Source organism: Bubalus kerabau, chromosome 10 (assembly GCF_029407905.1).
Source record: "Bubalus kerabau isolate K-KA32 ecotype Philippines breed swamp buffalo chromosome 10, PCC_UOA_SB_1v2, whole genome shotgun sequence".
NCBI classification, from domain to species: Eukaryota; Metazoa; Chordata; class Mammalia; order Artiodactyla; family Bovidae; genus Bubalus; species Bubalus kerabau.
The window spans coordinates 65,449,619-65,467,107 of NC_073633.1; the positions used below are offsets into that span (position 1 = coordinate 65,449,619).

Consider the following 17,489-nt stretch of genomic DNA (forward strand, 5'->3'; position numbering starts at 1 on the left):
GATGATGGTATTGATTATGTGGTAGTGTTAACAATGTTGGTGATAATGGTGGCAGACAGAACTGAAATTCTTACTGAACATCAGGATGTAAGAGGAAAATATTCTAAATCTTTGTTGTTGTTTAGTCACTTAGTTGTGTCAGGGTCCTTTGTAGCTATTTAATCTCATTAAATATCATTTAATGAATCCCAGACCTGGATTGGGTTTTTCCAATTTCTTATCTTGGTAATAAGAGTGACTATCCTGCTTACTCCATAGAGCAGTTATGAGAAAACAAATGAAATAATGACAACAATAGCTTACATTTTTTGAGGAATTAACATTTTCCAGGCATGGTTCTAAGTTCTTTCTTTTTATGTATTAATTTATCTACTACTACTAACAATGAGGTAGTATTTTTACTAGTCTCATTTCATAGATAAAGAGAGAGAGATTAAACAACTTGCCAAATTAATAAGATTTAGAGGTGGGAGTCTGTCAGGGAAGATATTGGATCAAGTATTCTCAGCACTCTTGCCTCTGTTGTGAAGATTTTAAACTGATATAACCACTATGGACAGCAATTTGGAAACAGTCTTACAATTAGACGCTCACTGTTATGAATGGGTTATTTCAATCATGATATTCACTAAGAGAAACTCTGGTATGTGTACAACAGGAGACACAGAAAAAAATCAAGGAAACATTATTTGCCATAGGAAAATAAACCTAATTGTGCATCAATAAGTGAATGGATATATCAACTGAGATGCTCCACAACAATTAAGTGCATATGTATCAGTATAAATAGATCTAGAATTTTGCTCTCCATTATGGTAGCTACTAGCTACATAAAGCTAATAAGCACTTGAAATATGGCTAATATTAGAAGAATAATATTTTGGACATATTTAGTTAAATAAAATATGTACTGAATTTAATTTTGCTTCTTTTTGTTTTTAGGTGTGGTTATTAGAAAATTTTAAATTAATATGTGGTTCAATTATATTTTTATTGGGCAGCACTGGTCTAGAAAATATAATTTGAGTTAAAATAAGCTATGGAAAAATTTATAAACACCACAAAACATATAAAACAATATTGTCTACTATTTATAGAGCATATATATGCAATTAAAATACAAAAATGTAGACTGAAATGGTACCCACAAAATTCATAATAATGCCCACCCGTGGAGAATAGATAGGGGATGGAACCTGGAGAGGAAAACAAAGGGAACCTGAATTTTATTTGTAATATTCCAAATACTTTAGTTAGATAAACAATGTATCTAAAGCCAAAAGGACTAAATACTAATATTTGATTGTTCTTGAGAGTAGGGTATTTTTACATTTTGGTATTTTAACTTTTCAAAAATGGAACAGAGCCAAAAAAATTGAATATCAATAACATCGCACATACAGCACACATTCATTTACACTTTTAACAATTCTTCCGTCATTAGATGCCATATTTAACTAGAGGTTCTGGCAAAGATAAGGTCAAATGAGGACATTAAGGAGAGAGGTTAAAGTCCACATACTGTCATAATTGCATATATGAGTATTCATAAAAGCCAGTGATTTTTGTTGACTATAAGAGTAATATGTGTCCACTGCACAAAATTTGGAATTTAGGAAAAGTATAAAGAGAACAAACAACATTTTACCACAATCCCATCACTAATAGAAAGTTACTGGATATTTTGGTTTATTTTCTTTCAGTCTTTTTGAATATTTGGCTTTTTACTTTTGCTAATATCTGGCAGATATTTTGAAACAAACCCCTGAATGAAATATGATTGTTTTGTCTTTGATCAAAATAATGTTTGCCTTGGGGCTCCAGATTTGGCTTCTGATATCTTTTTAAAAAATAAAAACAAAAAGCAGTGGCTAATACTAAAGGCTGTACCCAGCACACTAAGCATGTTACATGCATTATATAATTGAAACCACTTTCCAAATGAACCATTATAATTCCTATTTTATACAGAGAAAAATGAGGCATAGAGAGGCTTCCTAAGCCGCTAAGAAGGCTCTTGGATGAGATGAAGTTTCAGATTCAAATCCACAGAGTTTGATAAATTTATCTCTATGACATGCCCTCTAAGAGTCTTTGGGTTTATACTGAATTTAGGGGTGTGTGTGTATGTGTGGGTGGGTGGGTGTGTGTGTGTGTGTGTGTGATGGGGTAGTGGCATAGAACATCTTCTGTGGCCATTACCTGCACCCTACACCTTCATTACACTAACCTCAGACTAAAAGCTGTATCTGGCCCATTCTAGGGAGATTCAAATTTCAGATAAGCAGTGACAATGTCCTCTTGAGGTTAGGCAGAGAGTCAATCCTCAAATACACTTTGTGTTGTTTTAGGTTCAGAGATCTTCTCTGTAGCCATTGACCCATTCCTTAACAACCCTTAGCAGGCTGCAGTTGGAACAAAGAACCTCAGAGTCCCAGAGTTACCAGTGTCAGAGCCGACATACTGCTTCCTGTATCTGGACACATAAACAGGTATAAGTGACTCAGGTGAACTTTGTTCATGAAAGCTGTTGTTGTTCAGTCGCTAAGTTGTGTCTGACACTTTGCGACCCCATGGACTGCAGCACACCAAGCTTTCCTGTCCTTCACTATCTCTCAGAGTTTGCTCAAATTCATGTCCATTGACTTGGTGATGCCATCCAACCATCTCATCCTCTGTTGCCCCCTTCTCCTCCTGCCCTCAATCTTTCCCAGCATCAGGGTCTTTTCCAGTGAGTCAGCTCTTTACATCAGGTGGCCAAAGCTTTGGAGTTTCAACATCAGTCCTTCCAATGAATTTCCTTTAGGATTGTTAATGAAAAGATAATTTTATCTCACATTAACAGAAGTCTTCATTATACTTTGCCATGGGCTAAGTACTTTACATGTTTTGCAATGCTTTATTTCATTTCATCTTTGTAACAACCCTATAATGAAGATTCTAATACGATTCTCAATTCACTGATAGACAAACTGAGGCTTACAGAGGTTGGGGATGTTGCTGAGGATATAGAGATAATAATGGTGGAGCTGTCCATACTTTCAATCTGAGAACTCCAAACATCAGAGGCCATACTCTTCCTCTATCTTTTACCACCCACACCCCTAGCATATAAAGACATATTATTTCCCTTTGCTAAGCAGTGTACTGTGACAATGTTTGAAGCCAGTAGAAGAAACATATTTGATATAGAATTCCCTGGACACTGGTATAGCCAAACAGATGGTTCTTTTCTTTTCCAACTACATCTTTTCCTTCAGTTTCCCCCACCAGACCTGCCAAGTTTGGGATGGGTATCTGTTATCAACTCCTGGACCTATCCAGTTGGTATCCAGATTGGTCCTGAACCCAATGAAGCAGATTTTAAATGACTTGTTTTTGTGTTGCACATTGCAGCCTAGGAGAAAACTGGATAGTCACCAGCTTATAAAAATAAGGAAATGAGAACCATGCTTAAGAGGAATGAGGCCTGCCAGTGAGCAGAGAGAGGGATTAAACTTTCAAAATATGATGGGTGATGAGGGTGGGGCAGGGGATGGGTAGGCAGAGGATGAATCAGAGTTTGAAGGCAGCCTTAGCCAAAGAACTGACCGACAGACAGACCCTGGGCACTTAATAACTCTGGTAACTTCGTAAAAGAGTGGAAGATATCCTCAAGGTAATTTTTCTTCAATTCTTGTCCATTGGAGACTGAGGAGCAGTCATCACTGGGGGCCTTCAGAGTTGAGATAACATGCTGATTGGGGTAAGACTAAAGGCAGGATGAAGTCAAATGTACCTGCTGCTGGGACCCAGCCACCTCCTTGGCCTTAAAGCAGCACTCAACCCAGTAGCCTCCCACTGTATTGTTAATACATGTCCCGATAATCACTATCCCAGGTTCGACTAAAGCCCTGAGTCTTTATAATATTGCTTACACATGGTGAGTATCAGATAGCAAGAGAACACCACGGTCCTTGATGAGCTGAAGAACACAGCCTCTGAGGTCAGGAAACTAATTAATTAATGGGGGTGGGGTGGGGGTGGGGGTCCAAGCCTGTATCTGAGAACTTGATTATTGAATCAGAGATAAAATGTGCACAGAAAAAAGAGTAAAATAAAAAAGTGAAGGGAAGGACTCCTACTTTTCCTACTCTTTGTCCTTTAACCCAGCAGTATGTATCTGCATCAGTTCTCTCGCTCTCTTACCAGGGGTTGTATTGCAGGAAGAAGAATTGTGTATTTTAAGAGCAATGCAGCCAATGCCCCAATATTTGGCTGAAAGAAGAAAAAAATGGCAAGGCAAGGAGGAAAATGAAGAACTGGAAAGTAATGTCCTCAAATTTCCTCTGCATATGATTTCCCAGGCTCTAAGAGCAACATTTGTCTCTCTCAGTGCAGGCTTAAAGTGAGTCTCCATAGTCATCTAAACATCATAAAAATCTGTTTTCATTATTCCCACCCTTCCTAGGAGGGGATTAAGTCACTGATCTGAGACAGCCCTGCCAATTACTCTGACCTCTTTCTTGACAGGAGCTGTTGACACTTGCTTTGGTTCCTCCTTCTACAGGAAATGGGCTTCCCTTGTGGCTCAGCTGGTAAAGAATCTGCCTGCAATGCAGGAGACCTGGCTTTGATCCCTGGGTTGGGAACATTCCCTGGAGGAGGGAAAAGCTACCCATTCCAGTATTCTGGCCTGGAGAATTCCATGGACTGTATAGTCCATGGGGTTGCAAATAGTTGGACACAACTGAGTGACTTTCACTTTTCCACAGGAAAGTGGCACTATATCTGTATCTCAGTGCAATACTGTCACTGGCAAGACCTCCAAGAATAGAAAACAAAACAACTAATGACACAAAGGAGATATAAAACTCATCAAATGAGACTATTGCCCGAATCGAGAATTGACTCAGAGTACCAGTTGCTGTCTCCAGTGACAACACGAACTCCCAGCAGTCAATCAGGTAATGATTAGACTAAAGGGAGATGTATGTTTCTGAGCTGCTAAGGCACCGCCTCTCTGTGCATTTCTGAAGAATTCATGGACCTACTTTATCCTGATTAAGTGACTTTGGAGAAGAGAAAAGTGGTGACTTCTTACGGAAGCTTAAGGCTGGTCCCTACTCAAAGTGTTTTCTTGTAGAGAAGAACAGTATTAAATCAACCGGACTTCTCACTCATAGTCTGCTGTTTCAGGAGGGAAGTTTTGTGGCCCTTCCTTTGTGGCTGTGTGCTTGGCATTGTCACTCTTCCCGAACATCTCTGTAAGCAAACACTCCTTTGAGGTTTCAGTACACTTGTTCCTCTGCTTTCTTTAATAAAATGCATCCTTGGAATTCAGAGAATCTGCTCATTTACTTATTGGCTTAAACATATATAGAAAGAAATTTCTATTAGATACATAGTTTCTGCATTCATCAGTTCTACCTGCATACTATTACAAACATGTTCTTTGGGGCACTTACATAGTTGTGGAAGAATCTTGCCCTTAATGTCAAACCTTTATTAAGCACCAGAGAACTTTCTCAAAGGTGAAACTGGTAAGATGAAGAATGTGGATAAGAATCAGGCTCTCGATTCAGACAAACTGAGGTTCACTCTTTGCTCTGTCACTTAAATTGTTGTTGATTTCAGGCAAGTTGCCTCACCTCTCTGACTTTTTCTTTAAAGTGAGCATGACAAATAACTATAATAAGGTTGCTGTGAGGCTTATGCTATGAGCCTGGCTCATAGTAAGAGCGCAATATTACTATTAAAAAATGAAACATGGACCCTAATTTTGTGGAGTTCATGGTATCATATAAGGGAAAGAAAATATTTAAAGAGATAAATAACACATCTGGACAAAACTGCTATAACTGACATGCTTAAAAAAAAACAACAACAGTAAAGCACGGGCAAGATAGCCATTCATTTTTGTCAGAAAGGACCATGAGTCTCAGAGAGGAAGTCCTATTGGATCTCATTTGGCTGATAAGTGAAGAAGGGGGTTCTAGGCAGGGGAAACACAAGAGAAGAGACAGAAAGCCATGAAGCACAAGAGAATGCAACCATATGGAGTTGATAACCCTGTCCACATGAAGGAATGCTAAGCTTTCTGAACTTTGTGAATGAGTAACTCCCATTAATTTATAGGAGTAAAAGTGTACATTTTTATTTAGCCTGATGACCAATCTACTACAGAAGATGAATTGGCCAGAAAGGGAAGGATGGAGACACTGTGGAAGCACTAAGATGATGACTACCCATCCACCTTTGGTCCAGTCGGTCAAAATCCAATCAAATTTGGTTTTTGACTCATTGACTTTTCATTCAAGAGCACTGCATTCTAATTGTGTATTGTCATTCACTAAGTCAGAAAGGGCAAGAGCCATGAAAAGAGGCTTCCCAGTCATAGTTACTTTAAATTTGTTCATTAACCAGCTCATCTGTTCATAGAACATCTTATTTGTCACACCACTCCTTTCAGTTTGTTTGTTCAGCCTGATTATCCAAAAGGTCAGGGCTGAATTGCTACTGAACACGGCCTGGATTAAACATGTTTCCAATGTCCAGTTGAATTTTTTTCTTTACTTTTACATGCAAATGTACACTAAAAATTTACAAAACCTTCTAGGTTTTCAAAGAAGTCAAAGAAATAGGGAGACTTGCAGTGAAAGTCAGAAGAGCTTTCTCTTTCTGCAGTGCAGGAGAAAACTCAGTCCTTGAGAGGACGGGAGAATCCAGCTTAACAAATGCATTCATTAAAGCATACACAGAAATCCAGAAAAGTTTCCAATGAAAAATGGTGACTGAGCCAAGGTTTTGTACATTTTCTCAATGCTATTCAACAAGTTCTTGCCTACATATTGTTAAATGTCCTTCTTAAAATTTTTTTTCTAGTTCTTTTGGGAATAATCTGTATATTACTAGTTTGTTTCCATGGTGGTCAGGAAAATTAACTTTATGACTTCGATTCTTTATTGTTTATTGGAAACTATTTTATTTTTCAGCATACAGTCATTTTGGCAAATTTTCCATGTGTATTTGAAAATACTGAACATTCTGTAGTTATTCTATGCATGACTGTGGAATCATTTATTTCTCCATTTAATTCTGTTAATCTTAAAAATAAGGCTATTTTACTAGTTGGATGTAAATTTAGGTTATATATCTTCCCTTTATTTTATTAAAATGAAATGTCCCTCTATTGCTATTAATATAATATAGTAATTATCTCTAACATTTAATACTGAAATATTTAGAAGTATTAATCTTCCTTTTAAATTTGTCAAAATGAAATCTTTAAAAAAATTTTATTGGAGCATAGCTGATTTACAATGTTGTGTTAGCTTCAGGTGTACAGCAGAGTGAATCAGTTATCCATATACATATATTCACTATTTTGAAATCTTTATCTCTAGAATTGTTGAGTATAGAAATTTTACTTTATGTCTAGTAATACTACATAGTAAAGTATTTATAATTATTCAATTTCTTTCCTTATTAGTTGGCAACACTCTTATTTTGGATCTCAATTATTATACGTTTAATTATAATACCCTTTGCTTCATATAATTACAATTTTTCTCAATTGATGAGAATTTTTAAGGTCTATTCCCTTAGTAATGTTCAAATATACAGTACAGTATTGATATCTATATTTATCATGTTGTATATTATGTCACTGGAATTGTTTATCTTATAACTGGGAAGTTTGTACCTTTCGACCAGTTTCACAAATTTCCCCCATCCCTGAACTCTTTGCTTCTGGCAACTATCAATCTGTTCTGTTTTATGAGTTCAGTTTTTTTTTTTAACCCTCAAAACTTAAAAAAATTTTTCAAATATATTTTTTAATTGAAGCATAATTGTTTCACAGAATTTTGTTGTTTTCTGTCAAACCTCAACATGAATGAGCCATAGGCATACATATATCCACTCACTTTTGAAACTCCCTCCCCATCCTACCCCTCTAGGTTGATACAGAGCCCCATTTCAGTTTCCAGAAAGCGAAAGTGAAGTCACTCAGTCATGTCCGACTCTTTGTGACCCCATGGGTTGTACTACCACGCTCCTCCATCCATGGGATTTTCCAGGCAAGAGTAGTGGAGTGGGTTGCCATTTCATTCTCCAGAGGGTCTTCCCAACTCAGGGATCGAACCCAGGTCTCCTGCATTGTAGGCAGACGCTTTACCATCTGAGCCACCAGGGAAGCCTCAGTTTCCTGAGACATACAGCAAATTCCTATTGGTTATCTATTTTACACATGGTAATGTAAGTTTCCATGTTACTCTTTCCATACATCTCACCCTCTCCCCCCTCTCCCCATGTCAATAAGTCTATTCTCTATGTCTGTTTCTCCACTGCTGCCCTGTAAATACATTTTTTTAGATTCCATATGTAAGTGAAATCATTTAGTATTTGCCTTTCTCTGTCTGATTTATTTTGCTCAGCATGCCTCAAGGGTTTATAATAGCTTAACACCATTTAACTCTCCTTGTGCTTTTGGTATTGTGTGTTTCAATACAATATATATTTTTAAACCCACAAACATTAGTATTATTGTTTTAATTAATATGTATTTATATTTACACTGTAGTTATTTTTTCTGTTGTTCATTATTCCTTTCTGCATTATTAAACCTCTTTCAAGGATCATTTTCCTTCTGTAAAAAATTCTTTAGTATTTTAGTGAAGGACAAATGATGATGAATGCTAAGCTTTTGTCTGAAAAAGTATTTATTTTGCCTTCATTTTTGATGAATATGCTCATTAGGTACAGAATTCTAAATTCACATTTATTTCCTTACATTATTTCAAAGATGTAAATCAATTGTTTCATGGTTTCTGTTGCTTCTATAAGAGTTCGGCTGTCAGTCTTGCTGCCTCTTTGAAGGTAGTGTGTTTTTTCCTTGCCTTTTAAGAGATTTTTCTCTTTTGCCTTTGTTGCAATTTTACTATGATGTGCCTAGACATGGTTCTCTTTGATTTCATCCTGTTTTCATTTCATCCTGATTTCCTTTCTATATCCTGAGATTTGCAGACCTTCCTGAATTTATGACTTGATATCTTTTGATAGTTTTAGAAAATTCTCATTCAGTAACTTTTCAAGTATTGCGTCTTCCACAGCCTCTCCTCCAATTACATGTATGTTAAATCTTTACATCCGATTCCACATATCTCTTATCTCTTCAAAAATTTTTAAAATATTTTTTCCTTCTTTGGACTTTATTTTGGACACTTTCTACTGACCTTTTTTTCAGTTCACTAATCCTCTTTTCTGGTGTGTCTAATATGTTTTTAAATCCATTTTTAAAATTCTTAATTATTTTTAGTTTGAAAATTTCCCTTTAATTTTTTTCACATATTCCAGTTTAATGAAATTCTCCATCTTTTTGTTTTGTCAAAAATTCCAATCATAATTATTTTAGTGTTTATATTTGATAATTCTAATATGCAAATCACTGGTTGGTTTATTTCTATCATTTGTTTTTTTTTTTTTTTTTTTTTTTTTGCTTTTTTTTTTTTTTTTTAATTTTATTTTATTTTTAAACTTTACATAACTGTATTAGATTTGCCAAATATCAAAATGAATCCACCACAGGTATACATGTGTTCCCCATCCTGAACCCTCTTCCCTCCTCCCTCCCCATTCCGTCCCTCTGGGTCGTCCCAGTGCACCAGCCCCAAGCATCCAGTATCGTGCATCGAACCTGGACTGGCAACTCGTTTCATACATGATATTTTACATGTTTCAATGCCATTCTCCCAAATCTTCCCACCCTCTCCCTCTCCCACAGAGTCCATAAGACTGTTCTATACATCAGTGTCTCTTTTGCTGTCTCGTACACAGGGTTATTGTTACCATCTTTCTAAATTCCATATATATGCGTTAGTATACTGTATTGGTGTTTTTCTTTCTGGCTTACTTCACTCTGTATAATAGGCTCCAGTTTCATCCACCTCATTAGAACTGATTCAAATGTATTCTTTTTAATGGCTGAATAATACTCCATTGTGTATATGTACCACAGCTTTCTTATCCATTCATCTGCTGATGGACATCTAGGTTGCTTCCATGTCCTGGCTATTATAAACAGTGCTGCGATGAACATTGGGGTACTCGTGTCTCTTTCCCTTCTGGTTTTCTCAGTGTGTATGCCCAGCAGTGGGATTGCTGGATCATAAGGCATTTGTTTTTAAGTTACATTTTTGTTTTGTTTTCTAATACACCTAGTAATGGGTTTTCCAGGTGGCTCAGTGGTAAAGAACCTGCCTCCTAATGCAGGAGACCTGAGTTTGATCCCTGGGTTGGGAAGATACCCTGAAGAAGGAAATTGCAACCCACTCCAGTATGCTTGATGGGAAATCCCAAGGACAGAGGAGCCTGGCAGGTCACAGTCCATGGAGTAATAGTGTTGGACATGACTCCAGTATTCTTGCCTGGAGAATCACATGGAAAGAGGAACTTGGGCTACAGTCCAAAGGGTCTCAAAGAGCTGGCCACAACTGAGCAACTTACACTTTCACTTTCCTAACTAGTAAAGTTTAACTGAATGTTGAATCTAATGTTTGAAATATTATAAGACATCTGATTAGTCATCATCTTTTAAGGAGTATTTAATTTTCTTCTAGCAGGCTGATAACATATGGGCAGATTTTTTTTTTAATCGAAAGATAATTGCTTTACAGAATTTTGTTGTTTTCTGTCAAACCTCAACATGAATGAGCCATAGGCATACATATATACCCTCCCTTTTGAACCTCCCTCACATCTGCCTCCCCATCCTACCCCTCTAGGTTGATACAGAGCCCCGTTTGAGTTTCCTGAGACATACAGCAAATTCCTGTTGGTTATCTATTTTACATATGGTAATGTAAGTTTCCATGTTACTCTTTCCACACATCTCACCCTTTCACCCCTCTCCCCATGTCCATAAGTCTATTCTCATTGTCTGTTTCTCCACTGCTGCCCTGTAAGTAAATTCTTCAGTACCATTTTTCTAGATTCTGTATATATGTGTTAGAATATGATATTTATCTTTCTCTTTCTGACTTACTGCACTCTGTATAAGAGGATCTAAGTTCATCAACCTCATCAGAACTCAAAGGCATTCCTTTTTATGGCTGAGTAATATTCCATTGTGTATATGTACCACAACTTCTTTATCCATTCATCTGTTAATGGACATCTAGCTTGCTTCCACTTTCTAGCTATTGTAAATAGTGCTGCACTGAACCATGGGATACATGTGTCTTTTTCAATTTTGGTTTTTTTAGGATATATGCCTTGGAATGGGATTGCTGGGTCATATGGTGGTTTTATTCCTAGTTTTTTAAGGAATCTCCATACCATCTACCATACCGGCTGTGTCAATTTACATTCCCACCAACAATGCAGGAGTGTTCCCTTTTTTCTACACCCTCTCCAGAATTTATTGTTTGTAGACTTTTTGATGATGACCATTCTGACTGGTATGAGGTGATAACTCGTGGTGGTTTTGATTTGCATTTCTCTAATAATGAGCCATACTGAGCATCATTTCATGTGTTTGTAGCCATCTGTATGTCTTCTTTGGAGAAATGTCTTTTTACCACTTTTTGATTGGGTTGTTTGGTTTTCTGGTATTGAGTTGTATGAGCTGCTTGTATATTTTGGAAATTAATCCTTTGTCAGTTGTTTCATTTGCTATTATTTTCTCCCATTCTGAGGATTGTCTTTTCACCTTGCTTATAGTTTCCTTTGCTGTGCAAAAGCTTTTAAGTTTAATCAGGTCTCACTTGTTTACTTTTGTTTCCATTACTCGAGGAGGTGGGTCATAGAGGATCTTGCTTTACGTCATCGAGTGTTCTGCCTGTTTTCCTCTAAGAGTTTCATAGTTTCTGGTCTTACATTTAGGTCTTTAACCCATTTTGAATTTATCTTTGTATATGGTGTTAGGAATTTAGTGTTAGTGTTCTGGTGTTAGGTGTTAGTGTTCTGATTTCATTCTTTTATATGTAGCTGTCCAGTTTTCCCAGCACCATTTATTGAAGAGGCTGTCTCTGATGGGCAGATCATCTTGATCTACTCAAGGTTGGCCTATTTTAATCTGCTACTAGTTTTACAGTATACCTTTTTTGAAAATCTCAGTTGAGAAAAAGATCTCTACTTGGAAAGTTATAAGAAACTGATTAAAGAAATTGAGCAGAAACAGATATAAAGATATAATGTGTTCATAGATTTCAAGAATTAATATTGCTAAAATGACCATACTACCCAAGACAATCTACAGATTCTATGTAACCCCTAACAAATTACCATTGGCATTTTTCACAGAACTTGAACCAAAATTTTAAATTTGAGTGGCAACACAAACAGCCAGAGAAAACTTCAGAAAGAAAAATGGAGCTTGAGTAATTAGGCTGCCAGTCTTCAGATCATGTTACAAAGCTGAAGGAATCAAAAAATTATGGTACTGGCACAGAAACAAATATAAATCAATGGAACAGGATAGAAATCCCATAAGTAAATCCATGTACTTATAATCAATTAATCTATAACAATGGAGGCATGAATATACAGTGGAGAAAAGACAATCTCTTCAATAAGTGGTGATATGAAAACTGGACAACTAAATGTAAAATAATGCAGTTAGAACATTTTCTAACACCATACATAGAAATAAACTCAAAATGGATTAAAAATGTAAAATGTAAGACCAGACACTATAAAACTCAGGAGAAAACATAGGCAGAATGCTTTTTGACATAAATTGCTGCATTATCTCTTTGAATCCATCTCCTAGAGTAATGGAAATAAACAAATGAGACCTAATTAAACTCAAAAGCTTTTGCACAGCAAAGGAAACCATAAAGAAAAGAAAAGACAACCTACAGAAGGAGAAAATATTTGGAAACCATATGACTGACAAATTAATCTCTAAAATATTTAATTACAAACAGCTCATGCAGTTCAATATAAAAAAAAAAAAAACAATCAAAAAATGGGTATAAGACCTAAGTAGACATTTCTCCAGAAGACATACAGTTGGTCAAATGGCACATGAAAAGATTCTCAACATTGCTAATTATTAGACAAATGCAAATCAAAACTACAATGAAATATCACCTCACTCTGGTCAGAATGGCCATCATCAAAAAATCTACAAACAATAAATGCTGGGGAGGATGTGGAGAAAAGAGAACTCTCTTGCATAGTTGATGGGAACCCTCTTGCACAGTCATTATGGAGAACAACAGCATGGAGATTTCATGAAAAAAAAAAAAAAAAAAAAAAAACTAGGAATAAAACTTCCGTATGACCCAGAAATCCCACTACTGGGCACATAGCATGAGAAAACCATAATTCAAAAAGACACATGTATCATGAATGTGTTCAATGTTCATTGCAACACTAGTTACAACAGCCAGGACATGAAAACCACCTAAATGTCCATCGACAGATGAATGGATAAAGAAGCTTTGGTACCTATCTATGATGGAATATTACTCAACCATAAAAAGGAATGCTTCTGAGTCAGTTCTGATGACGTAGATGAACCTAGAGACTTATACAGAGTAAGAAAGAGAAAAACAAATATCGTATATTAACACACATATATGGACTAGTAAAATGGTACTGATGAACTTATTTGCAGGGCAGCAATAGAGACACAGACATAGAGAACAGACTTTTGGACATGGCGGGGAAAGAGAGGGTGGAACAAATTGAAAGAGTAGCATTGAAACATATACATTATCCTATGTAAAATAGATAGCCAGTGGGAATTTGATGTATGATGCAGGGAGCTCAACCTGGTGCTCTGTGACAGCCTATAGGGGTGGGATAGAGTGGGAGGTAGGTTCAAGAGGGAGGAGACATATATACACCTATGGCTGATTCATGTTATTGTATAGCAGAAACCAATACAACATTGTAGAGCAATTATCTTCCAATTAAAAATAAATAAATCTTTAAAAAGTCTACAAATAATAAATGCTGGAGAGGGTGTGGAGGAAAAGGATTCTTCAGACATGGTTGGTGGGAATATAAATTGGTACAGCCAATATGGAAATTATGGATGTTCCTTAAGAAACTAAAGATACCATATCATCCTGCACTTCTGGGCGTATATCTGGAGAAAATAATGATTCAAAAAAGTACATGCAACCAAATGGCCATTGCAGCAGTATTTACAATAGCCAAGGCATGGAAGCAACCTAAGTGTCCATCGAAAGATGAATGGATAAAGATGATATGGTATATATAAGAGCAATCCCACTACTGGGCATATACCCTGAGAAAACCATAATTCATAAAAACACATGTATGCTAATGTTCACTGCAGCACAATTTACAGTAGCCAGGACATTGAAACAACCTAAATGTCCATTGGCAGATTTATGGATAAAGAAGTTGTGGTAAATATATACAATGGGCTATTACTTAGGTATAAAAAGGAATGAATTTGAGTCAGTTGAACTGAGGTGGATATACCTGTTATACAGAATGAATTAAGTCAGAAAGAGAAAAACAAATATTGTATATTAACACATATGTATGGAACATAGAAAAACAGTACTGATGATAAACAGGGCAGGAATAGAGATGTACCATCTTATCTGTCTCCTGAGAAACTTGTATGTGGGTCAATAAGCAACACTCAGAATATCACATGGAACAACTGATGGTTCAAAACTGGGAAAGGAGTACAACAAGGCTGTATATTGTCACCCTATTTAACTTCCATGCAGAGTACATCATGTGAAATATTGGGCTGGATGAGTTTCAAGCTGGAATCAAGATTGCAGGGAGAAATATCAATAACCTCAGATATGTAGATGATACCACTCTAATGGCAAAAAGCAAAGAGGAACTAAAGAGCCTCTTGATAAAGGTAAAAGAGGAGAGTAAAAAAAAAGCTATCTTAAAACTCAATATTAAAAAAAAACCAAGATCATGGCATCCAGTCCCATCACTTCATGGCAAATAGAAGGGGAAAAAGTTAAAGCAGTGACAGATTTCCTCTTCATGGGCTCCAAAATCACTGAAAATGGTGACTGCAGCCATGAAATTAGAAGACACCTGCTTCTTGGAAGGAAAGCTATGACAAACCCAGACAGCATATTCAAAAGCAGAGACATTACTTTGTGAACAAAGGTGCATATAGTCAAAGGTATGATTTTTCCAGTATTCGTGTACAGATGTGAGATTTGGACCATAAAGAAGGCTGAACACCAAAGAATTGATGCGTTTGAACTGTGGTGTTGGAGAAGACTCTTGAGAGTCCCTTGGACAGCAAGGAGAGAAAATCAGTCAATCCTAAAGGAAATCAACCCTGAATACTCACTGGAAGGACTCATGCTGAAGCTCCAATACTTTGGCCACTTGATGGGAAGAACCAGCTCATTGGAAAGGACCCCAATGGTGGGGAAGACTGAAGGCAAAAGGAGAAAAGAGTGGCAGAGGATGAGATGGTTGGATAGCATCACCAACTCAATGAACATGAACTTGGGCAAACTCTGGGAGAAAGTGAGGGACCGGGAGGCCCGGCATGCTGCAGTCCATGGGGTTGCAAAGAGCTGGACACGACTTAGCAATTGAACAACAACAACAGAGATGTAGACATGGAGAACAGACTTGTGGACACAGCAGGAGGAGAGGGTGGGATGAATTGAAAGAGCAGCAGTGAAACTTATGCATTATCATATGTAAAACGATAGCTAGTGGGAAGTTGCTGTACAACACAAGGAAATTGACCTGGTGCTCTGTGACAACCTAGGGAGGTGGGATGGGGTAGGAGGTGGGAGGGAGGTTCAAGAGGGAGGGGACATATGTATACTTACAGTTGATTCACATTCTTATATGGCAGAAACCAACACAACATTGTAAAGCAATTATCTTCCAATTAAATTTTAAAAAGTACAAAAACTACAAAGATGTATTGCAGAACATAGAAAATACAACCAATATTTTATAATAGCTATAAATGGAATGTAACCTTTAAAAATTATGAATGGTGCAGTGGTTTAAGAATCTGCCTGCCAATACAGGAGACGCAGGAGACTCAGGTTTGATCACTGAGTTGGGAAGATCCCCTGGAGTGGGAAATGGCAATCCACTCCAGTATTCTTGCCTGGGAAACGCCATGGACTAGAGGAGCCTGGAGGGCTCCAGTTCATAGGGTCGCAAAGAGTCCAACACGACAGAACACCACCACCACCACGTTGTACACGTGAAACTTAGGTAATATTATATGTCAACTTACTGCAATAAAAAAGTTTGCTTAAAAAAAATGATGATGTGGCATGTGTACACACACACACAATGGAATACTACTCAGCCATAAAAATGGATGAAACTACATCATTTTCAGGAACTGGATGGACCTAGAGATCATACTAAGATATGTAAGCCAGAAAAAAAAACAAATTATTATATGGTGTCATCTACACATGGAATCCAAAAAAATATATACAAATCAACTCATTTACAAAACAGAAATAAAACCATAGACACAGAAAACAAACTTATGGTTACCAAAGGGGAAAAGTGGAGAGGGATAAATTTAGCAGTTTGGGACTAACATATAAATACTACTATATATAAAATACATAGCCAACAAGGACCTAGCTACTGCGTATCACAGGGAGCTATACTCAATATTTTGTAATAATCTATAAGGTAAAAGAATGTGAAAAAGTGTATATATATATAGGTATACACACACACACATATATCACTTTCCTGTACACCTGCAATACACTATAAATCACTATACTTCAATAAAAGTGAACAAACCAAAAGTAACATGTATATATACATGTTATATGTATATGAATATATACATATAACAGCTTATACAACTTAACAGCAAAAAATCAAACAATCCAATTTAAAATTGCACAGAATACTTGAATACACATTTCTCCAAAGAAAACCTACAGATAGTCAACAGGAACATGAAAAGATGCTCAACACTGTTAATCATCAGAAAAACACAAATCAAAACCTCAATGAGATTTCACCTCACACTTGTCAGAATGGCTATCATAGGCCTACAAAGTCTACAAATAACAAATGTTGGAAAGGATATAGAAAAAGGAAACTTTTGTACATGGTTGGTAGGAATGTAAATTGGTTCCACCACTGTGGAAAGCAGTATGAAATTGTCTCAAAAGCTAAAATACAGTAGGATTTTATGACCCAGCAATTTTACTCCTGAGTATACATAAAAAAATAAAAAATCCACCAATTCAAAAAGATAATGGACTCCAATGTTCATAGCAGCATGATTTACAATTTACAAAATATGGAAGCCACCTAAGTGTCCATCAGCATGTGAACGTATAAAGAATATATGGAATATATGTACAATAGGATGCTACTTGGCCATTAAAAATTGAAATTTTGGCATTTGCAAAAACATGGATGGATTTGGATGGCATTATGCTAAGTGAAATATGTTAGTGAGAGAAACACAAATAGCATATGATATCACATATGAATCTTAAAACTAAAGCGAACTAATGAATATAAGAAAA

General features: G+C 36.5%; 1 long non-coding RNA gene across 2 annotated transcripts in view; it reads right to left on the bottom strand.

The window, feature by feature from the left end:
• The window catches only part of LOC129621496 (uncharacterized), a 136,379-nt gene that overhangs the window by 78,277 nt on the left and 40,613 nt on the right, over positions 1-17,489 (bottom strand). The window contains exons 3-4 of one of the 2 annotated variants that reach the window (XR_008699397.1): positions 15,296-15,382; positions 2,858-3,736 (exon numbers count right to left, since the gene is read on the bottom strand). The exons of the other annotated variant lie outside the window; for it this stretch is intronic. This is a non-coding gene — a long non-coding RNA (uncharacterized LOC129621496). Of the gene's footprint in view, positions 1-2,857; positions 3,737-15,295; positions 15,383-17,489 lie in introns of those variants that run through there. 2 annotated transcript variants of the gene reach the window in all.